Here is a 25757-nt window from a genome sequence, read left to right on the forward strand (position 1 = left end):
GGCACGAAATTAGCACGAAATTGGCACGAAAGTAACACGACTCAAACACGATTAAAAGCCCACATATAACACGACAATAAAAACGAGTTTGACACGAGATACAACCGACTTACGCTTTTATTAAATAATATATTTGAATATATATATATATATATATATATATATATATATATATATATATATATATATATATATATATATATATAGACACACACACATACGTTTAAGTGAAGCGTCTTTTGGTTTAATGACTTTATAAAGTTCCAATAAAAGTTCCCTCGGTTCATCTTCACTCTTCCGACTTCCGATTCATATTCCATCGACTCTTCAATCTCCATCTACGATTATAAATTTCAAGCGCAGATTGTTGTTCCTTGTTATTGATCAAACCCTAATTCGAGCACAAACACTGTAGAGCACATCGACCGACTTAGCTCTTCAGAAATCAGAAGTCATAACATAGCGATTGGCCGATTCCTTCATCACAAGTTCACGGTATCGATCATAGTGACCGGCCGATTTCTTTTTTTCTTCATCAATCGACAATCATCATGGTAATGTTTTTCATCCATCAAAATTCCTTACTTTGTGTTCTTTTTTAGTTTAGGTTATCGATCATATAGCTATATTTTCTGATTTTCTGTTTGATTTTTACTGCCATTATTATCGATCAAACCATTTTGTGATTCCTTGTTATCGATCAAACCCTAATTATCGGTCAAAATTTCTTGTTGTGTGATTTGCAATAACTCACAACACACGGGAAGGAACATAACCAAGCTTGACTTTTACCGCCATTATTGCTTTTACACTGATTATCCCCAAAATACCTTAAACCTTCTTTCCAAACTCAAGCTTAACATATTACCTTCTATCTACAAATTATGTGGTTGTGTTTTTTTCTCAAGAACATGTGGTTGTGTTTTTTTCTCAAGAACATGGATGCAACAGAACATGTTATTTTATTAACTGTTATTCATGCTTTGCATCTGTTATTTAAGCTTTGAATATGTTACTTCTTTCTGATATTTCAGTAATGATTATGTTTTTCGTATAGATAATTATATGTATATGTGCATTGTGCAGCAGAACCAGTTATTTCATTAACTGTTATTTAAGCTTTGAATCTGTTATTTCTTTCTGTTATTTCTTTTTGTCCAGATAATATAGAACCTGTTATTTGTTTCTGTCCAGATAATATAGAACCAGCAGAACCTGTTGTAGTTATGAAGAAGGCAAAGCTTGATTCAACAATAGAACCAGCTGTAGTTGTGGCTCCACGGGTATTTTTACTACCAATTTAACTTATTGAATTTCATCAAGTTTACTACTCTTTCAATTCATTACATACCTAAATATTATACTTTTTTTTGAAGGATGTTGACCTTGAAGAAGATGACATCGATGTGGTTGATGTAGATGTTAAAATAGAAGGTGAAGAAGTTCATGTCAAATCAGAAAGAGAACGATGGTCGAAGGTATGGAAGTTTTTTGAAAGACTTCCAATTGGTAATGATGGAAGGGAAAGGGCAAAATGTAAGAGATGCTCAAAAAGATACATCTGTGAAACAAAAAACTGGAACAGGAAGCTTGCGAGGTCACATAAGAAAGTGTACCAGGAGAGATAACGGTGACATAGCACAACTACTTATTTCAAAATCTGGTGGTTCAATGTCTATGAATTCCACAGTTTTTAAACCCGAAAAATTCCGTGAGCTTGTGAGTGAAGCTATTGTCAAGCATGATTTACCTTTTAAATTTGTGGAGTATGAGGGGATTAGAGAAGTATTTCGGTACTTAAATGAAAATGTTGTCACTTATACTAGAAACACAGCTAATTCAGATGTTGTGAGCCTGTTTAACAGGGAAAAAATCAGACTTAAGAAATTACTGGAGTTAAACCAGGGTAGAATTTCTTTAACTTTTGATATGTGGTCTTCAATTAATACGGATGGTTTTTTTGTGTGTGACTTGTCACTTCATTGATGAGGAGTGGAAATTGCAAAAAAGAATTTTAAGCTTTCAATATATGCCACCCCCACATAGTGGTGTATGCTTAACAGAAACGATTTCCACGTTATTGATCGATTGGGGGATTGATAAAAAATTGTTTACTATCACATTAGACAATGCATCAAGTAATGATACTTTTGTCAATCTACTAAAAGGTCAATTGTGCAATGAAGGTGCTCTTCGTAGTAATGGTGATTATTTTCATATTCGGTGTTGTGCTCATGTGCTAAATTTGGTTGTGCAAGATGATTTGAAAGCTATTGATGAAGGGATCGTTAAAATACGATAGTCTATCAAGTATGTGAAGGGTTCTCAAGCAAGGAGAAAGAAATTTATTGATTGTGTTAAATATGTCAATTTGAATCCAAAAACAAGTTTGCGTCAAGATGTTCCAACCCGATGGAATGCCACTTATCTTATGATTGAAAGTGCTTTATTTTATCGACGTGCTTTCTTTCATTTAGCACTTGGCGATTCTAATTATTTGGATTGCCCAACTCATGATGTTTGGGGTAAATTAGAAAAGATTTTTAGATTCTTGGAGGTTTTTTATGAAGTTACGTGCATCTTTTCTGGAAACAAATACTCCACAGCAAACTTATATTTTCCTTCTGTTTCTATGGTTGAAAAAACTTTAAAAGAAGAAATGGTAAGTTCAGATAAGTTTATGAAGGAAATGGCTTCGAAAATGTATGAGAAGTTTTCAAAGTATTGGTCCGAGTATAGTGTGATTTTGGCAATGGCTGCAGTTTTGGATCCGCGTTATAAAATACAGTACGTTGAGTTTATTTATAAAAAAACTATACGGAGGCAAATCTTTTGAACACATTGATCGTGTAAGGGAGAGATTATTTGATCTCTTTAAAGAGTACGTTCTTGATTCACACGTATCTTGTAAAAGTTCAACAATATCAAGGGGTGATTCAACAAAGGTTGTGCATGTGAAGAAAAGTGACACGGTGTTTAGTAAAAGCACGAGAGAGATGTTAAAGGTAAAAAAAAAACTACTTATTAAATATTTTGTGATCTTAACTTAATGTATAATTTTATTCCTTTTAATAATTTTTTTTTCACAGGAGTTCACAACTTATGAGAGTACAGAATTTGTTTTTGTCTCAGAAGTCACAGTTGGAGATGTACTTAGATGAGCCAAGAAGTGACATAGATGAGGATTTAGATATTCTATCTTTTTGGAAAGCACATCAATATCGTTATCCAGAGCTTACTTGTATGGCTCGGGATATTTTAAGCATCCCGGTCTCCATCGGGATATTTTAAGCATCTCGGTCTCCACTGTAGCATCCGACTCTGCATTTAGTAATGGTGGTCGTGTTCTTAATCAATATCGAAGTTCTTTGAAGCATGACATTGTTGAGGCTATAATTTGTACCAAAGATTGGTTGCTTGCAACTAAAGGTATTTCTTTTTGTTACTTTCTGAAAATTTGAATTTCTTGTAATAATTAACTTTTTTTTTATTAATTTTATGTTATGTTTTTTATTTTGTAGGTGATGAAGAGTTATCTTTAGAAGAACTTATCGATGATGTCATGCAAATGGATAACAAGGATACAAAAGTTGAGGACGTTTAGTACCATTTTATGTTTTTTTTGGCGTGTTTCTCATTTAAGCATGTATTAATTTGAGGATATTGGTATTTTTTTTGTTATTTTATCGTGTTGTCGTGTTTGTCGTTTTTTAAACATGAATTAATTAAAAAAAGAAAATTTTATGCTACTTTTGTCGTGTTGTCGTGTAAGTCGTGTTTGTCGGGTTTTTAATAAATTCGTGTTCGTGTTAGAAAAAAAAAACACGACGTCCTGTCGTGTCGTTTTCGGGTTATGCAAAAACAATTCGTGTCGTGTCGTGTTACGCAAATACACGAAACGACTGCACGAATTGACAGACCTCCTTTTCTAACAAAGATGTTCTTTAAAATGCCAACATTGATATCAATTTTTGGCATTTATTATTCATTCATTACTTACTTTACAACTCAATCAAAAGATTAAAAAAAAACCATCTTGAAAAGTAACTCCACCTTGAAAAAAAAAACCATCTTGAAAAGTAACTCCACCTTGGAGTACCACTTCCTCTTTTTCTAACAAAGATGTTCTTTGGAATTCTACTATTGTGATCAGAAACATCTTTCCCAAGGAAAACAATCCACTTCACATCGGAATATGTGATTCCGATTCAGATCCCTCCGAAATGAAAACACACCTTCAGATCAACAATCTCATATTAAATCGAGTGAAAAAGGATGGAAATTTTAGCAAATACAGATTAAAATTAACACACCTTCAGATGAATCTTCTTGTGTTCCCTCAAACACCCTGTATGATATTCCCTTTCACAGTGCAAGGAGGATAAATCTAACAATCAGAAATGAAAACACCGCATAAATGGATTTTTTTTTAATGACCATTTTAACCTTGGACCAAAACTAAAACAAGCACTATACTACAGGGACCAAATTTATTGATATATATATATTTAAGGAATAAGCATGAGAAGATCTAGTGATCAGATCTGCAACTTCCGTCAACATCGTCATCATCTCCAAACATCATTCAGTAAGAATGGAACAAGATGTCAGATTTAGACCCTACTTAAGGGTTACTCGAAATAGCATAAATTGGAAAGTTGAGCATTAAAAAGATATTGGCATCAAAACAATTACATAAGAAAACGTTTTATAAACTTACCTCTGAAAGGGAAAGGAGGAGTGGCCTCTGGACAAACCCACAAAACTGACTCTTGAAATGCTATGAACACCTAACTGGTACCGATCTGATTCTACTAGACTGACAACAGATCAAGAAATAATGTGAGTGACAGGCGAACAAAATAAACTTCGAAACACCAAAAAAACCGAGACAAGACAGCTTGAAAACACATGATTCATAATGGTATAAATTAACGTATCAGTTAACTTACATGTTTTTTGATTTAAAACCATGCGGATCTTTGCTACTTTTCGGATCTATGTGCATGATAGAGAATTTTTTATTTTCAAATCGACACATAGAAGTCCTGGTGATTATCGTGACCGAAAAAGATGCACATCGATAACTTTATCAAAACAGCATCATGTGTCAAAGCTGGATTAAAATTCAATGGGCTGATTATGACAGTAGTTGAATAGTTTGAAGATATAGATTCACAGGGTTGATTATGACAGCGGGCAGCGGCTGTGAAATCGAATGCAAATGAACTGAACATCTAATATATATAGTAAGAAAAGTGTGGGCGTCAAACCTAACCCTAATCTCTAGCCATGGTGATTTGCATCAACCTCCCCTAAAATTGTTCATATCTTTGTTGGCTTCTTACAAGCCTATAATCTGTGATTGGGTATAGAACAGTAACAGGGGCAAAGAAGGAAAAGAAACACTCCACAATGCTTCAAAGCTGGAAGACTTTTATTCACTGAATTGAAAGTGAAAAGGAGATTTCAAAATAACGATACAATGCCTGAGATTATAAAGGAAAACTTAACGGGAAAACAGGAAACTAATTCCACTACTCTTAAGACTCGGACTAACAGTGACCAAGTCTCACTTATTCAAATGCAGAAAATTAAACGTGCTAATAATTCTAAATTACTACTACATTCTCCCCTGTAATTTAGAATTTTCATACCTTCTCCACGCCAATTGAACTTCTCATCTCTTCAAACATCAGTCTTCCTAATGCTTTTGTCAAAATGTCAGCTTTCTGTGCCCTGCTGCATACATGTGTGACCGTGATCTCTCCATTTTCAATGCACTCACGAATGAAATGAAAACGGATGTCTATATGCTTGCTTCTCCCATGAAAAACAGGGTTCTTCATCAATTCGAGTGAAGACCTGTTATCAACCTTCATCTCTACTGGAGGTACTTGTTGTCCCGTGATTTCACTCACCAGTCTTCTTAGCCAAATCCCTTGGCAAGCTGCCATGGTAGCTGCCATAAACTCTGCTTCACAGGAAGAGAGTGCCACGCACCTTTGCTTTTGAGACGCCCAAGTTATCAAATTCCCATTGATGTAGTATGCCATACCACCTGTACTCTTCCTATCATTAACATCTTTTGCCAAATCACTATCTGTGTAACCAGTTAAACTGACCCTTTTGTCTCCTCTTGTGTACTTCAGACCATGGCTTAGAGTACCCTTCACATACCTCAGTATACTCTTTACAGCTTGGAGATGTTTGATATTCGGCTTTTCCATGAATCTACTTACAATACCCACAGCATATGTAATGTCAGGACGAGTGTGGGTTAAGTACCTTAGACCACCAACAAGACTTTTGTACTCTGTGGGATTTACCAGTTCAATTCCATCTTCTTCTTTGAGCAATTTTAGCTTGTGCTCCATTGGTGTTTTTGCAGGATTGCAGTCTTGCATACCTGTATTGGCTAACAAAGACTTGGCATAAGACTCTTGCTTCAATGTGATCCCTTCACCCTTCTGGTTCACCTCTATTCCCAGATAGTAGGTCAAAAGTCCCAAATCACTCATCTCAAATTTGTCGCTCATATCCTTTTTGAATCTCTGAATATCTTCATGATTGCTCCCTGTTACTAGCAGATCATCTACATACACTCCTATAATCAGAGTGTCACCATTCATCCTTTTTGTGTAGACAGAGTATTCATGGGCACACCTGGTAAAACCTAGTTTCTTCAAGTGATGATCCAAGCACGAGTTCCATGCCCTAGGAGCTTGCTTGAGTCCGTAAAGGGCTTTGGAGAGTCTGTAAACCTTTTGAGGTTCACCCTTTTTCTGATAGCCCTCAGGTTGAGAAACGTATACTTCCTCTTTTAACTCTCCATTCGGAAATGCCGATTTTACATCTAGATGGTGTACCTTCCAACCATTGGAGCCGGCAAGTGCTAGGATTAATCGAATTGTATCGATTCTCGCCACGGGTGCGTAGACTTCGCTGAAATCGATTCCATGTTGTTGAACATATCCTTTCGCTACAATTCTAGCTTTGTGTTTGACTACATTTCCTTCTGGATCCCGTTTGAGCTTGAACACCCACTTTAGGTCAATCTCCTTTTGATTTTTCGGTAAATCAACTAACTTCCACGTATTGTTTTTCTCAATCGAGCTTAGCTCAGCGTTCATAGCTTCTCGCCACTCCAATTTCTTGCTAGCTTCATTGTAGGAAGTGGGTTCCTCATTACTTTGCGTCATGAGGAGTTCTTCGAATGGGATGTGTATTTCTTCTGTGTTCTCATATAGATCGGACAACAATCTATATCTTTTAGGAGCGCCACCACCGGTAGAAGTTGAGGTTGTACTCCCGATCGGTGAATTTTGTGAAGTGTTTGTCAAATTTATCGGGCTTAAGGTTGGGTGACCCACTGAACTTGTTTCTTCACTATTGGGCCCGTTTTGTGGTGACCCGTATTCAAATTCATCCAAATTCGGATCCCACTCTTCTTCATCCTCTTGAAATTCTTCAGTGAGATCAAATCCATCAACTGTGAAGCTGATACCAGAATGTGATCTTTCTCTTCCATCTTCATTCCAATTCCATCCACGATCCTCTTCGAACACCACATCACGACTTATATAGATTTTCCCAGTTTCCGGGTTCAATAATCTGTACGCCTTTGATCCTTTCTCAACTCCAAGATGGACAAGTCGCATACTTCTGTCTTCCAACTTCTTTAAATGGCTCTTTGCAATCTTCATATGAGCTAAACAACCAAACACTCTGAGATGATCAATGTTTGGTTTTCTTCCTGTCCACATTTCGAATGGAGTTGAATCCTTTAATGCCTTGGTGTGTGCTCTGTTTAATACGTAAACAGAGTGTGAAACTGCTTCACCCCATAGCTCATCTGGCATCTTCAATGTCTTCAAGTTGCATCTAACCATTTCAAGAACAGTTCGATTTCTTCTTTCTACCACCCCGTTTTGCTGTGGTGAGTACGGAGACGTGTAGTGCCTTGTTAAACCAGTTGCTTTGCAATACCTAGTAAATTCATTTGATAGGAACTCACCACCCCGATCTGTTCTGAAAACTTTTATTTTATCCCCTGTTTCCGTTTCCACCATGTTTCTAAACACCTTGAACGTCTCTAGGGCCTCGTCCTTCGTCTTCATGAGATAGACCCACATCACCCTGCTGAAATCATCTACAATTAGCATGAAATATCTATTTCCTGATGGTGTGGGTGGAGACACTGGCCCACATAGATCTCCATGAATGAGTTCAAGCCTTTTCTTTGCTCTAAATGACGCATGCAGTGGAAACGGGTTCCTTGTCTGCTTTCCCAGCAAACAACCTTCGCATGGTTGGGAGGGAATATTGATTTTTGGGAGCCCAACGATCAGATTCTTCTCTGCCATTTGCTTCATTGAATTGAAGTTGATGTGGCCCAACCGCTTGTGCCATAGCCATAACAAGTCATCAACTTCTACAGAGAGACACACACCAGCAAGCTCTTCAAGCTTGATTTTATAGAGTCTATTTGCTGATCGTTGAACCTTCATTAACAGTTTCTCAAATGAATCATAGACCCATAAAAACGAGCCCTTCATTTTGATTTCATCTCCACCTTCTGTTAATTGCCCTAAACTGATGATGTTACTACATAAATCTGGAATGTAGTAGACCTCATCAAGTTTACCTTGACTTCCATCCTTACATTTGAACACAATTGAGCCTTTACCCTCAATTTTGACTCGTGATTCATTACCAAACTTCACATAACCACGAATTGATTCATCTAAATTCTTAAATTTTGACTTATCGCCTGTCATGTGATTGCTAGCACCTGTATCTAAATACCAGATACGAGAGGGTCTTCGAGTGTTACCATTTGATTGCAGTTGCGGGCTCAGATTTTCTTCATTCAGAAATACCCTTTTTTCTTCTCCGAACTCCATTAATAACAGGGCTGGTTCATCATCGTGTTGTTCTTGAATCAGGTTGATTTCATGATTCCGTTCCTTTCGAGGATTCTTGCACTCTGCTGCGTAATGGCCGTACTCCTGACAATTGTAACATTGTATGTTACTCTTGTCGCGACTGCTTGAGGCATTTGAATTACCTTCCTTCTGTTGATCTGAGCCACTTTTGCCTCGACTACCCCGGCCACCGCCGTTTCTTCCTCTGCCTCTACCGCGACCTCCACGCGACCCATTCGAGCCACCTCGATTCCACTTTTGTTGTTTTGAGTCTCCCTCGGCATTTTTCTTGTATTTTTCAGTCCACTCTTTGTGGGTTAACAACAACTTTCGATCGTCACCATCCCCGCGACCTTTCATTCTTTCTTCATATGCCTTAAGCCTACCAACTACTTCCTCGACGGACATAGATTCCAAATCTCCAAGTTGCTCAAGTGTTGAGGCAATCTGGACGAATTTGGATGATACAGCTCTAAGTAATTTCTTCACTACCTGAGCTTCTTCAATCTTATCTCCCAGGGTGCGTAGAGTACTCACAGTGTTGATCACTTTCCCAGTGAAATCATCAACGCATTTCGTCTCTTTCATGCTTAACGCTTCAAATTCAGCCTTCAACGTCTGAATTCTGGCCACTTTCACTCTATCGGCTCCTACAAACATAACTTTGAGAGCATCCCATGCATCCTTGGCAGTCTTCTTCTCCGCCAATGTCATGAGCAGGTCCTCCGGTATTCCCTGATAAATGGCAACCAATGCCATGTTATCTTTCTTTGTTTCAACGAGAGTGTTGGCTGTTCCGGGTTCTACAGCATCCCAAACTCCTTGAGCCAACATGAAGACCCTCATCTTAATTGCCCATGCACTGTAATTGTTTCTTGTCAACATCGGATAGTGTAGAGTGATTTGCCCATCCTTGTCACCATTCCCATTGCTGCCACTGCCTGCCATTTCTTCTTTTCTAGGCTGATATTTGGGCATGTACCAGGTTAGCTCTGATACCAAATGTTGGCTTCTTACAAGCCTATAATCTGTGATTGGGTATAGAACAGTAACAGGGGCAAAGAAGAAAAAGAAACACTCCACAATGCTTCAAAGCTGGAAGACTTTTATTCACTGAATTGAAAGTGAAAAGGAGATTTCAAAATAACGATACAATGCCTGAGATTATAAAGGAAAACTTAACGGGAAAACAGGAAACTAATTCCACTACTCTTAAGACTCGGACTAACAGTGACCAAGTCTCACTTATTCAAATGCAGAAAATTAAACGTGCTAATAATTTTAAATTACTACTACAATCTTCACATACAACCTAACTCTTACGGAAAATGACACTTTTGTTACTTGATGAATAAAGTGGTACATGATTTTTTATTTGTAGTTTCCTTTAACGGCTCTTATGTGTAAATGGCCATATATACGCATAACTATTTTATTTAACAGCTCTTATCTCTAATTATCAACAGTATCTTCATTTATTTACTTTGCAAAAACATATTATATATATATTTTTTTGTTTAAGTGAGAATATTTACCATCATTTGATATTGTGATTATTCTAGGTTGAGTTTACCATATTCATTGTTTAGCCTTTCAACATGAAAGCGTATAATTAGCATAAACTTCTTATAACATTTGATTATGAAATTAATGGTTTGACTAACAGTGAAATTAATAATGTGTTAAATGAAATTGTAATAAACAAGTATATTGGTAATTATATTTATTTTAAAGTTAAATTTTCTAAACAAACATATGTTAATAATGTACATGAAGTAAAGTCGTGCATATAATTATCATTTTACATCTCCTCAAGTTAAATCCGTAAGTATAAGAAAGCTCGATGAAAAAAGATTTGAATTTATAAAAATTCTATTAGAAAGTTTATTTGGATGATTATTGGATTACTCACACCCGATGTTTTGATATTGGCACATTGTGCTTTATTTATTGCAACTTTGCATTTAAAGTGTATTTGGATTCCTTCTTTGTTTCGCAAAAGGGTGAGTTTTACAACATGTGAGGGACAATTGAATGAGTTTTGATAAGCATGCCAAAAACATAACACATGCACAAACTTTCAACGGAAGATTGATTTTTGCAGATCAAGTTCGTCGGTAAACATCTATTGTCGGTTAATCATTAATTTCTAGATTGATATAGTATTGAATATTTATCCAGATATATTTATAAAATTTGTCTATGTTTCAAAACTAATGTTGTATTTAATGAACTTACCAAAATTAACTATGGTTAATGTGATAATTCTATCAAGCATCTCTGACATGGTATTACTCCATGAGTAACACGAAGAAACCCTAGACTACTAGTCTGATACTGTATACTCCTACAATAAAGCTCTATATTCCTCAAAAAACAACAAAGGGGAAACATAACAACTAGTCAAAAATTTCAAAGAATGGTAAGGGTGTTGTAAAGGGGTAACTAGTCATCTACTAAGAACCATTGTGAGCGAAGTCAACATGCAAGACAATAGCAATATGCATGTTTTATAGGCATTGGACATGTATATTACAAAAATTAAGCAACACAACAACCATTCAACTCCTACAATCGCAAGTCAGCAAGAACTATTTCAAAAATGATCAACGAATACACCATAAAAGTGTGACCATCTGCTTATAGTGAGATTTTCTTTTTTTTCACTGAAAGTGTGAAAGAAGGTGATGCCATTGTATGAGTCTTATGGTCCCTTTAAAATTTAGTGTCTGTATAGTATGAAAAAACATGGCCGTATCATAAAAGTGTGGCTATTGGGTAGGAAATTTTGTTACTATAATCAATCATTTTATCCAATATTGTGGCGTTAAACCGTCAATAGACATAGTTTTTTATTAATTATAGTGATTGTGTATCACCAACATGCAACACACATGTTGTTTCAGTGTGGCATTATGTAAAGAAATTTTCATACAATTCATAGTTTACTAAAACTATTGGGTATCATTTGTAGACATACAATTATGGTGAACATGACCATGTTCACTAAATGAACACATGTAATTAATTTCATAAATGACGATTTGTTAATAATTAGTCACAAAACAATCTTTTACTGTGACTATTGTCTAGCTTAAAGAGACACACATTTAAGTGCAACATAATCATAATTATTATAAAGACACACATTTTATTAAAATTCTAGATTCAATATTAGCTTACGACCATATTTGTATTAATTATCATGACCGATGCTATTATTTAGGTATATAAAAATTTGTAACTATGATTATTTTACATCATTTAAACAAAGAAAATCAATTAGAAAAATAAATGTAGTTGATTTATAGACACAATAGTGTTTGTAATTGTGACCAATATTCAATTTATTACCAAAAAATTGGTTATTAGTATAACCTACTTTATCATTTAAACACACAAACATTGTTCAGTTGACTATTGGTTGTACTATAATCATAGATAGTTATTTAAATTGTAGCCATCAGTATCCATTCAAAACACGCAAACATTCACTCTACCTCTCATTCTCTTTCACACTCTTCATCACCACCACTCCATTTCTCCTTTTTACCTCTCACAAACCCACAAAATTTCTGGAAAAATAAGATCAAATAAAACCTATAATCAAGAAATCTTCATCATCTTAAAGTATTCATGAAGGTAATCCTGAATTTTCTTTCATTCCCCTTCACTTTCTTTCAGAGTTTTACATGCTTTCTTGCGATTTCTCCATCTTCTACTCCATTCTAGTGAAAGATCGTGAACACATAAACATACACACACAAACTCGCAGTTATGATAATGATGATGGTAGGATTTCACCCAAAATCAACATGGTTGTTGTAAATGGTGAAATCCAAGGACCAAAACCTAAGTCAAAATCAACATAACACACTTTTCTTCAAGTTATGGGTAAAAATCACCACATGCACCCTATGTTTTCTGTCAAAAATGATTTTCGAACATTTCAAACTCGTGAATGGTCTTCAAAACAACATGCATGTGATGATCTTCAAGCTTAGATGATTGATGATCAAAGTTTCTTGTTAAAAGCTTTCAAATATGTTCATAACGTATTTATTCTTAGATAAATACCTAAAACTCCTTTTTGATCAAACCCAACTTTTTCAAGAATCCCACTAATAAAATAAGATGATCTCTAAAGTTTTAGAAAATAACTCATTTTTCTTGAATTATTATAGTTATTGTAATAAAATAGGGCAATAAATCATATAAAATACTTTCTGTGGTCTATAAATCCTAGGTAAATTCTTGGATGACCACTATAGTATATAATAATTTTTACAGCTCCTACACTATCTGTAAGACTCCGACAAATATTTTCAAAGTTTGTCATAATGCATTCCTATTTTTCCCGGATTTTTGTATTTATAATGGACTAAAAACAGAAAATATTCTATAATATATTAGAACTCTAAAGAAAAATTTGGATGGTTTTTCTATTCAGTATGCTATTTTACTTCTATTTTCTAATATTAAATACACTTAAATCCACAAAATCGGATTCCAGAATGTAAAAACCACCTTTGGTAATTTTCTGAGATTGGGTTAAATAGTTTAGAAATCTATTTTAATATTTTTCCAAGCTTAAGAATGTTTAATAACAATAATAAAAAAAAGTTTGGGCAATTTTGGAAACTGTTTTCTATTTATTTTAATTTTTATTAGAATAAATGCACAAGAATCATAAAAATAGGTTAAACAGATTCGAAATTCATTTTTATATTTTTCCCAGCTTACGTATGTCTAGTGCTAGTATTATAAAAAGTTTGGGAATTTTTATCTTTTGGATTCTATTTTTCACAAATTTATATTTTTATGAAGGCATAAAAATTTAGAAAAATAGTTAATAACAAAAATTCAAGGCAAAATTTCTAGAAGACCTCTATTGTGTTTAAAATGAAAATGCAAAGTTTCAGAATTTTTAGAAACTGTTTGATAATATTTTGGATTTTAGGAGATTAAAACACCTTTAAATGTGTTGAAATACCCTCAATTAATATTACAAAAATCTTGAAATTAATATCCAATATTGTCTTAATCACATGAGTTTTAAAATTTCATCGTTTTAGAAAAATGTTTGTAACTTATCAATATTAAATTTTGACACAATATTTGCATAATTCTAATGTAGTAGTAAGTATACTAGTGTTAGATTTCGATTAGAGACTCACTAGCGAATACCATTATTGTAGGAATCGGTAGTTATACAAGTGTAACATAGTTCAAGGCACCATTTGTCTCATCTCAATGTGTTGTGAGTATTCATGACTCCCCTATTTTCGGTTTTTATGTTTTGGGGTGGAAAAGCATGTCCGAAAAACTATTATTTCTTCGTGTATTTAAATTGATTTTTTTCAAACTTGATTGCTATATTTTGCTATATTTATCTATGTATATCTATGCAACACGAAACATGAGGTTTTATCGTCTTAAGTCCCTTCTCTTACACTTTAATCCAACCATTAACTCTTTGGGCCAATGGTCATTATGGATAAAGCTATTAGGAATTGACAACTCCTCAATCGCCCGATTGTTGGAGTGCATGATACCATATAATCTATGGAATGATAAGCATAGATCTTGATAGGTCATCAATCATAGGCTTGGTTGTGAACTCATTGTTTGCTCATATACATACAAACTTGTTACTTGTTATAGCAACACACTTGTTTATTAATTATAGCAATGAACTTTATTTCCCATGAGAATATGAACATTGCATCTCATTTGGGATACATACTTTGTCTCTCATGATGACAATGGACATTGTTTAGTTAAACTTATTACTCATTTTGCAATATATTTCTACGTATGGAGACTTTTTACTCTGGTTCAGGAAGCGAGGCATGTTGGGCCTTAGGTACATCGGGCTGTTTAAGGTTTTGGCTTTAGTGGGACGATTTGCATACAGACTGGATCTTCAAGCTGAGCTTAGTCAAATCTACAACACTTTTCATGTCTCTCAGCTGTGAAAGTGTTTAGCGCATGATTTTGCCATTGTGCCTTTGGAGGATATTCAGGTGGACAACCGTCCAAATTATATTAAGAAACCCGTTGAAATTCTAGACCGAAAGGAGAAAACCTTGAGGAACATGGTTGTGCAGTTAGTGAAGGTGCAGTGGCAGCACTGCAAGAGCTCAAAGTGGACTTAGGAGCCAAAGGAGGAGATGAGGGAGAACTATCCAGAGTTGTTTGAGGTAGTATACTTCGAGGACGAAGTTTGAGACAAGTGGGGGAGAATTGTAACACTGAGTTCCTTGTATATATATTTAAATTATAAAATTTTCATTTTAATAGGGCAACTCAATGAGTTGGAAGCCCCAAACTCATCGAGTATATATCAGAAGGGACACGGGTTTTAAGTAACCTACTCGACGAGTTGAGAGCCCTCAACTCAACGAGTAGGCTGGGAGGGGTGAAACCCTAATTTTAGGGTTTTTGCACCTTATTTAAGCATCTTAATCCCTACATGCTAGCCTCATTTTCAGCCTCAAAATCGCAAACCCTAAATTACGAAGACCTAATGCATTGAGTGAGCTTGTGAGTAATTTTTGAGTGAATATTGTGTGTATTGAAGCTTGTGGAAGGAGAAGATTAGGGATTCAAGAAGAAGCAATTAGATCTAGAAACATCTTTCCATCATCATCATTTACTTACAAGCAAGTTTCAACCACGCTCAATAACTACTTAGATCTCCTTATTACATCTTTTAATGGGTTTTTGATCCAAGATGCATGATCATCGAGAAATGCACGTCTTAAGTGAGTATACCTTCAGATCTAGGTCCTTGAAGGGATTTCATGATATAAAGGTGCAAACTTTATGGCCATTGAATCCCTATACAAGCTTTAGGATGACATTTTGGCCTTTTAAGCTCCAAAAGGCAATGAACAAAAAGAAAGTTAGAAGCTTCACGTATTTGTAATGTATGTAGGGTCCAAATCTTAGTGTATATGCCTCAGTTTGGAGTATTGATGGCCTATGGACCAAGATCTAGGTACTAAAGAGTTAGGGTTTGAGCTAAAGCCATTAATTAAGAGTATTAACGGGTAAAGTTTGAAATATTACCCTTAAAAGCACAATTTTAGTGTATATGTGAAGCATGGAGCTTAGATCTAAAGAATAGGGGCATAATCCATTAAGATGAAGCAATAGACTGAAGAACTCGGCAAGTTCATAGAGGAACTCAACGAGTTTGTCTTGATTTGTCCCGATTTTGTAAAGGGTAAAACTCAAAGAGTCTGAGGAGGGACTCGACAAGTTGATCATTGTATCACAACTAAGAGTAGCATGGAAACTCGGCGGGTCAAGGGGTGACTCGCCGACTTGAGTCAACTCGGGGTTCACTTTGTCTTTCACTGGACGTTAACTTTGACCTTGACCTTGACTTTGACCAAGGTACACCTGTGAAGGGGTTTTGAGTGTGGAATGGTATGTAAGAGGTTGTTCTATATAGGGTGTAAGTAGAGTTTCTTGTGGAGCAGGGACAATTCAAACATTCACACGAGATTGGGGTGACTTTCCTCTAGTAGGAACGGGTCTACGACACCAAGGTCCCCCCGTGTATGTAATTTTATTAGTACTTGAGTTTGGGGGAGGCCCATATGTCATAGAAAGCTGATATTGTATAGATTGATATTATGATTAGTAGCCAGGTGTGGGCGAGGCTCGTATATCCTAGATAGTCGAGTGTGGGCGAGGCCCGTATCTCATAAATAGTGGATATGATATAGATTTGATATGCTTAGTTATACTTGTTGTCCCTGTGATACTTGGATGTGTTTTATGATTACATGAGTGTCGGCAAGGCTCATATCTCAGAGATAGCACAGTGTGGGCGGGGCTCATATCTCCTTGTTCCATGTTATGTGGTATATGGTAGTTTGGGGAGCTCACTAAGCTTTGTGCTTACAGCTTTCAATTCTTCTTTGATGTAATTCTGGTAGCAAGGGCAAGAGCTTGGGATAACTATAGTGCACACACCATTTATGTTTAGTCTGGGATGGTTTTACTCTAATATCTTGATATACATTGATATGATGTTTAGGATTTTATGATTTATGACTTATGTTTTAATTCTTTTTTTTTTTCATTCTTTAAATTATCCACATAATTCATAGTATTGTTACGTACATTTGTGGATGTTATCAGACATATCATATCACAACGTACTCTACACACATGTAAACCCAATCCATCAAGCCACAACATGAAGTTGACCTTAAGAAGCATAGTTTGAATTCTTTATGTAAGATTCATAATTTGGTATGTTTCCTTTTAGCCCCTTAATACTTAATTAATTTCACGTTGGTTCCTACCTAGTATGCAGGGCGTACAATAAGAGTACAATTAGCGTACTAGCTCTCCAAATGATCACGGTTTCACCCACTGCGCTGGGCATACATGGGAGTATGTTGGGCATACACAAGGATGGGGAAAAACCTATTTTTTAGGGTTTTCACCCTATTTAAACAACTTAAACCACCTTTAAGCATTTTATTTATCAACCTCCATCACCCTATACCCTTAAAACGATACCCTAAATGCCTCTTGTGAGTTTTGAGCTTGATACTGAGATTTTTGCTGTGTTTTGGTTAAAGGAGAAAAACAACTCTTGGTGGTTGCTTAAGAGTAACAGGGGCTTGTATATCTAGATTCATCATCATCTTGCACGCCATTTGAGGTATAAAGTTCTATACTTGATGGTTCCTTATGCTAGATCTGGTTTTGGGACCTCGTTTATGCATTTTTGGGTCTTTTGAGCTAAAGTTGAGCTTTTGATGTACTCAAGAAGCCATGGATGTTAGATCTTAGCTCCATTGAGGTCCTTTGGTTTTCTGACTTTGGGTCGTGGACAGGCTATGGACTTTCTTAGGATTAGGTCCATAATGCTTTTTGGGCCCAATTTGGACGTTGATCCTTAGAAGGCCTTGTAATGCCGTTTAAAAAATTTGGGCATTTTGAGTAGTTAAGTTGGGCCTTGGTTTTGGGCCAAGTAAGGATAAAGTTAAAATGGTCTTTTAGCCTGGAAATTGGTCAAGTAGCTTAGATTCTTGAATATGGGTCTAGATCCAAATTTTAATTGGATATTATTTGTTGATGTTAGCGCGGGGATCTTCAGATCCAACAGAACGAGATTTGTTTGAGAGATTCAGTAGCTACATGTGAGTTTCCTCGGTGTGTTTTGTGGGCCGAAGGCACCAATGTCGGTGCATGATTTGATATGTGAGGATGCTAGTTGGCTGCGTGACTCCTGCATTTGTTATGTGTTTATATGTTTACCGGGTGGACACTAATATCGGCCCATGGTTTCATATGTTAGGATCATGTATGTTAATCTTTGTGATTATTGTATGTGTTTATATGAATATATGTTTAGTTGTTTAAATGTATACCGGATGGGGCCCCATGACTATCCTGGTCATGGTGGAGTTACATTTTATGTGGACACATCTAATCTGGTTATTAATTCATACCTTTTTGGGATTAACGAATACAAGAAAAAGTTAGTTTGATTATTACAATCTTTTAGTTTGATGCATTACTCTTGATCTTGTTCCCCTTCATATTTTCATGGAGCTAAAAAATAGTATAACTGTAATTCCGATTCATACTTTTTCTTATAATGATGAGTTTAAAGGTGATTATGAAATAAAGAATGTTTATGATATCATCGACCCATTGAAGGTGTATTCTCACCTTTAAATTTATTTCTTATTTTTTTTACATAAAAAAAAAATTTTAATCTACTTTTGGTAAGGTTATAGAGAAATAAGTTTATTTTACTCGGAACAATCTAAGGAATTAGACATTCTATCCTTGGTTTTATGATGCTTGTATTAGACGTGGAAAGAAGGTTATAGAGGTGTTTGATCATACATCTGATTCCCAAAACGGCATATCATATATGTAACGGATTCACGACAGCTACGACAAATTTTAGCAACGGATTTTTCCATCGGTAATTAGTAACCGATCACCGACGAACATACTTTTTTGCAAAAAACTTACCGACAGAATAACTGACTAACGGACTAACGATGAAATTTAGGAAAAACTCACTAATAGATTACCGATAGATTTTATGTGACAGGTTGGCGGCGCATTTTTACATTATAAAAAAAATATAAATTCATGAAAAAATTAACAAAAATTACATATTCAACAAAGGAAAAATCTTGAAACATACGTCAAATCTATATTTTAAAGCCAACAAATATAAATTCACCAAATGGGTATTCATTACTCATTCATTCATTGTTTACTTTACTTCTCAATGCAAAGACAAAAACCAAAACCATATTACTCATTCATTCATTGTTTACTTTACTTCTCCATGCAAAGACAAAAACGAAAACCATCTTGAAAAGTAATTCCACCTTGAGGACCCACCACCTACATTTCTAACAAAGATGTTCCTTAGAATGTCACCATTGATGCAATAAAATCACTTCCAGTAATGGAATCAACAACAGATGTGAAGCATTTCTGGTACAATCAATGAAAACCTGCAGAAATAATATAAATGGTAATCTATTGATTAATCTGTAGCAGCTGTGTAAAATAATAATAAAAACACTACTTTATAGTTTATAGTTTACACTCACATGAAACATTCACATGAAAAATATCAAAAGCTTATGAACATTTTGTTATCATCAGAAACATCTTTGCCAAGGAACACAATCCACTTGACATGGGAAAGGGTAAGGTACAGTGGCCTGGAGAAACCCACAAAACCAACCCTTGAAATGCTATGAACACCTAACTGGTACCGATCTGATTCTACTAAACTGACAACAGATCAAGAAAGTTTGAGTCACAGGAGAACAACATATATAAACTTCGAAACAACAAAAAAAAAGGACAAAACAGCTTCAAAACACATGATTCAGAATGATAACTTACATGTTTTTTCTTACAAAATATTGCGGATCTTTGCTAGTTTTTGGATCTGTGTGCATGATAGAGAAAAGTGTGCATAAAAGTCTTGCTGATTTGCATGACCCAAAAAGACGCAGATCAATACCTTTAGCAAAACAATGCATAATTTTCAGATATTCATTATCCTCCTAAGCCAGTAGTTGAATATTTTGATGTGTGGATGCTGGATCTAGATTTAGTTGATTATTACAGCGGCTGTGGATCCTACACATCTAATATATAGTAACAAAAGTGTGGGCGTCAACCCTAATCCTGATCTCTGGCGATGGTGATTTTCATTTACCTCCCCTAAAATTTTACATTTCTTCACATACAGCCCAACCATTACGCAAGATGACAGTTTTGTTGCTTGATGAATAAAGTGGCACTTGCTTTTTCATTTGTAGTTTTTCATTAAGAGCTCTTATTTGTAAAAGACCATAGTAGTCCTTACTATACATAAATATTTTTTTAACAGCTCTTATTTGCAAATGTCCATAGTATTTTTATTTATATTTTTAGCAAAAATACTTGTTACATTTTTCTTTCTTTTTTAAGTGAGAATATCTTCTATCATTTGACATTGTGATATTCCAGGTTGAGTATACCATATTGATTGTTTAGCCTTTCAACATCAAAGTGTGTAATTAGCACAAAATTAATATAATGTGTGGCTATAAAATTAATGGTTTCACTAAAAGTTAAAATTATAATTGTGCTTAATGAAATCATAATAATCATATATACTAACAATTATATTAAGTTTAAAATTAAATGACGTGAATAAGTTGATGTTAATAATGTACATAAGGTAAAATTGTACACATATTTATCGTTTTACATTCCCTCAGTTGTAATCTATAAGTTGAAAAAAACTCAACGAAAAAGATTTGATTTTGTGAATGTTACATTGAAAATTTTATTTGGATGATAATTGGATTACTCACACCCGGTGTTTTTATGTTTGCATATTGTGTTATATTTATTGCGACTTTACATTTAAAGTATCTTTGGATTCCTTTTTTTTTCAATGCAATTTGACTTCTAGAATATGTGAACGACAGTTGAATGAATTTTGATAAGCATGCAAGAAACATAACACATGCACAAACTTCCTATGGACGATTTATTCTCGAGGATCAAGTTTGTTGGTAAATATCTATTGATGGTCCATCATTAATTTCCAGAATAACATAGTATAGAACATTTATCAAAACACATTTGTAAAAATGGTCTATGTTTGAAAACTAATTCTCGATTTAAGGAACTTACCAGAATTAACAATCGGTAACGTGATAATTGGGTCAAGCATCTCTTACATGGTATTGCTCCATGAGTAACAACAAAGAAAACCTAGACTCATCGTCGATACTAAATACTCCACCGCTAACGCTAACGTTCTATATTCCACAATATACAACAAGAGGGAAACAAAATAAGTGGTATTTAGGGGTAAAATGGTCATTTTTTATCATCTTAATTTAGTACAATGCTACTTAACCCAATTACTTATACCACACTTTATATGCAAAAAAAAAAAGCAATGTATTTTTTCTGCTATCTCATAAACATGGAAATTATGGATGATTTAGAAAAATAAACAATATCTTCTTAGGGCATGTGTATTTTAGGTAATTAGATTGTTTTAGTTTCTTATTCATAGTAAATAAAGTATAAATGTAGAAACAAGGGTGATCCTGCCTATACGCAGAGGGTGTCCATGGGCACCCCTTATTTTTGGATTTTTCTGTATGTTATATAATAAATTTAGATGGCACCTGTTAAAAATTAGTTTAATGGCTAATATATATATATATATATATATATATATATATATATATATATATATATATATATAGGAAAACAATCTGATTTATAAATATCTTAATTTACATTTGATTTTTCAAACTCGTTAAAAAATAGTTTTGGATCTTAGAAGATACTTATCCAGAAACGAGTCTGATTTATAAATATCTTAATATACATTTGATTTTTCAAATTTGTTAAATACAAGAAAAAAAAATATTCTTATAAACCCGTTAAATACAAGAAATTAACAACGAACTTTGAGGAATAAAAGATAAAAAGACGGAAATTACATAAACCCGAAAAAAACAAAAGTTACATAATCTTTACTCATTGTTGTCGTCCGTAACCGCTCTTAAGCCCATCGACGTTGTTTGGTGTGAAGAGACACAATCATCTGGCACCTGTTAAAAATTAGTTTAATGGCTAATATATATATATATATATATATATATATATATATATATATATATATATATATATATATATAGATTTATCCAGGAAAACAATCTGATTTATAAATATCTTAATTTACATTTGATTTTTCAAACTCGTTAAAAAATATTTTTGGATCTTAGAAGATACTTATCCAGAAACCAGTCTTATTTATAAATATCATAATTTACATTTGATTTTTCAAACTTGTTAAATACAAGAAAAAAAATATTCTTATAAACCCGTTAAATACAAGAAATTAACAACAAACCTTGAGGAATAAAATATAAAAAGACGGAAAATACATAAACCCTAAAAAAACAAAAGTTGCATAATCTTTACTCATTGTTGTCGTCCGTAACTGCTCTTAAGCCCATCGACGTTGTTTTGTGTGCAGCGACACAATCATCTGGCACCTGTTAAAAATTAGTTTAATGGCTAATATATATATATATATATATATATATATATATATATATATATATATATATATATCTATATATATATATATATATATATATATATATATAGATTTATCCAGGAAAACAATCTGATTTATAAATATCTTAATTTACATTTGATTTTTCAAACTCGTTAAAAAATAGTTTTGGATCTTAGAAGATACTTATCCGGAAACCAGTCTGATTTATACATATCTTAATTTATATTTGATTTTTCAAACTTGTTAAATATAAGAAAAAAAAATTATTTTTATAAACCCGTTAAATACAAGAAATTAACAACGAACTTTGAGGAATAAAAGATAAAAAGACGGAAAATACACACACCCTAAAAAAACAAAAGTTACATAATCTTTACTCTTTGTTGCCGCCCGTAACCGCTCTTAAGCCCATCGACGTTGTTTGGTGTGCAGCGACACAATCATCTACCACTCTCAGTTGAATGAAAAGCTTGAACTTCATCTTCTTATCACCACATACTGTCTTAAACTCTCCATTTTTTATGAGTCTATGTTCAACACTCTTTCTTTTCTACATTATAAACTTTGGAACAAGAAATCTAAAGAAGGTTGTACATATTGGAAGTTGTTTAATGGACTTGGTACATTATTAATTGTTTAATAGACTTGCTCTCTCTCTCTCTCTCTCTCTCTCTATATATATATATATATATATATATATATATATATATATATATATATATATATATATATATGGTGTGGTTTATAGTACTGTCAATAGCATGACATAGACAACCACATATTTCGAAATAGCATAAATCATATTTACCATGAGTTTTTATCAAATTACATGTACTAAATGAAATTTACCATTTTACCAAATTACGCTATACAATGTTTCATCATTTATGGCTTTAAATTTGATTTATTAGACAATCAATAAATGGAGTATAGTTGTATTATATGTTTAATTAATAACTTGATTTTCACTTTTATGATATTAATAGTGATGCTCTAAAATTAATAGATGAGTAGTAAACTTATATTAATTGTTTAGATTATAATTAGATTTAGAATTTCTAAAATTGTATGACTTTGTGACGATTATTTTTTTTAATCCAATTATAATGTTAAGGTTTTTCAAAAAGATAAACGAAACAAGTTCTTTATCTCATGATAAAGAAAAACCATGTGTGTAACATCCCGATGTTAAGGGGCTTCTTATTTTAGTCCTTTGATTTATTTAGGTTGCATTTTGGTCCCTTAGTTCAAGAAAGTATGCGATGGAACCCTAATGGTATTATTGTAATTTTTGCGGATTTGGAATACTCAATGCGTACGTGGTGTACGTTGAACATGCTAGGGCGCACGCTAGTACGCAGGGCATACTCATTGTATAGTGAGCGTACTTGCCAGTTTGGAAAACCTTAAATTTTTGGGTTTGGAAAGGGTATAGAGCATGTGCTACTTGCAATGAAGACACTCCTTCGTACTATGCAACAAATAAAGTCGTATATATCGGTCATATCATTTCCTAGATACTAAGATCCGTTAAGAAAGAGGTTGGAGTTTAACAGGTTGGAAGAGACAAGACCTGCTTCGAGACACCTTAGTAATGAGGACATACTAGAGTAACTAGGTTGTCTATGAAATTGTAAACCAGGTAAACATCGTGAGCATGGAGGTAGGGAGCCAAAGAGGCAAGATGATGAGTTGAACTGGTCGAAACGAAGCCTTTTCTTCGAACTCGAGTATTGGTCTTCTCTACAGTTGAAGAACAACATAGATCTCATGCTATCCAGAAAAAATTTGAACAAGAGTTTGGTAGGTAGTCTTCTAATGAATGGTAAAAGTAAAGACACATCAAATGCATGAGAGGACTTAAGAATTCTAAGCATTCGGAGAAATGAATGGTTGCAAAAAAAAATGGTGAGAATTTTCATAGATCCCATGAAAAATACTCTTTCATGAGAGAATTTTGTAATTGGTTTCCTAAAAAGGTAACATAAATTAATATATAAATATGTTTCATTGATCTAAAGAATACATAATACATATTACTCTATAAGGCAGATTTTGATTAGAAGATCTTTAAGGAAATACGTGTTTGTAATATGAACTTTATTTGGATTCCGGGTTTAAATAGAAATGTTTATTCCTATGTAAATGTTTATTTTATGTAATGTTTATTTGTAATAAAAATTGTATTTGTACATCTTATAATTTTTCAGGAAATGTTGTTAATATGGATTTTGTTTGTGTATACCATGGCTGCTGTTATGGGTCGTGGACATGGGGGTGATAAGGTTGAGGACCCACCTTTCCCAAGTGGTAGAGGTGTCGGTCATCATGAGCATGACCATAAGTTTTTTATGGATTTTTATTTACTATTTTTATTCAATTATTATAAATTAAATACCATTTCTAATAATTTTTAATTATATTTGTAGTTGAGCAACATGCACGTAGGAAAGTCTAAGGCAAAGCCAAAAATATAAAGTTTAAAAGAGCGATCTTATAGAAGAAGGGCAAACCAATTACCATGGATTATGATAGGGAGATAACATATGATCCCGTAGGAGAGACAAAAGACATGTTTTCACGAGAAGTTGGAAAAACAGTGTGGCATATGGTCCCTTTCTATAAATGGACATGGAAAAGAGTTTCCCCTGCAATAAAGGACACTAAAATACAACATTTAGGGGTAGTTATTTATTTAAAAATATTTTATATGGTTAATTATGACTGGTTTTTACTTGGTTAACTTTTTTTTTTTTTTTTTTTTGTAGACAAAGTTTGATTTGGATCAGATTTACCAGGATGTACAAGCTAATATGTTGACAAAGAGTTTTCAAGAAACTTTGTTAAAGGTTATATCGAGACCGTAAACCTGACGCAAAAGAATATTTTTGGCAGTCGGAGGGTATGATGATATCCCGGGAGCATTAGAAACCCTCCAGAGGGTATGGATGGTGATAACTGGAAGAACGTAGTTGAGTATTTCCAAACGAACGAACACAGAATTGGTCCAGACAAGAACAAAGAAGTTCGTCAAATGCAAACGAACGTGAATCGTGGGGGTTCGAGCTCGTATAGAAGCACTTGCTATTAGAAGGTAACGTACGATACGTGTAATTATTTATTTAAAATATAATCTAATTTTTAATGTTAAGCAAAACCTTAAGAGGGTGGAAATGTCTAGGCGCATACCAATAGGGACGGTGTATTTGTTACTACCG

The 25757-nt window shown here is 34.0% G+C and overlaps 1 long non-coding RNA gene across 1 annotated transcript in view; it reads right to left on the reverse strand.

Moving 5' to 3' along the window:
* The window catches only part of LOC145000515 (uncharacterized), a 29228-nt gene extending 9188 nt beyond the window's left edge, over positions 1 to 20040 (reverse strand). Inside the window, exon 1 of the long non-coding RNA XR_013661245.1 lies at positions 19842 to 20040. This is a non-coding gene — a long non-coding RNA (uncharacterized LOC145000515). The remainder of the gene's footprint in view (positions 1 to 19841) is intronic.
* Positions 20041 to 25757: the final 5717 nt, after the last annotated feature.

This window comes from Lactuca saligna, chromosome 1 (assembly GCF_052625555.1).
Source record: "Lactuca saligna cultivar CGN05327 chromosome 1, ASM5262555v1, whole genome shotgun sequence".
NCBI classification, from domain to species: Eukaryota; Viridiplantae; Streptophyta; class Magnoliopsida; order Asterales; family Asteraceae; genus Lactuca; species Lactuca saligna.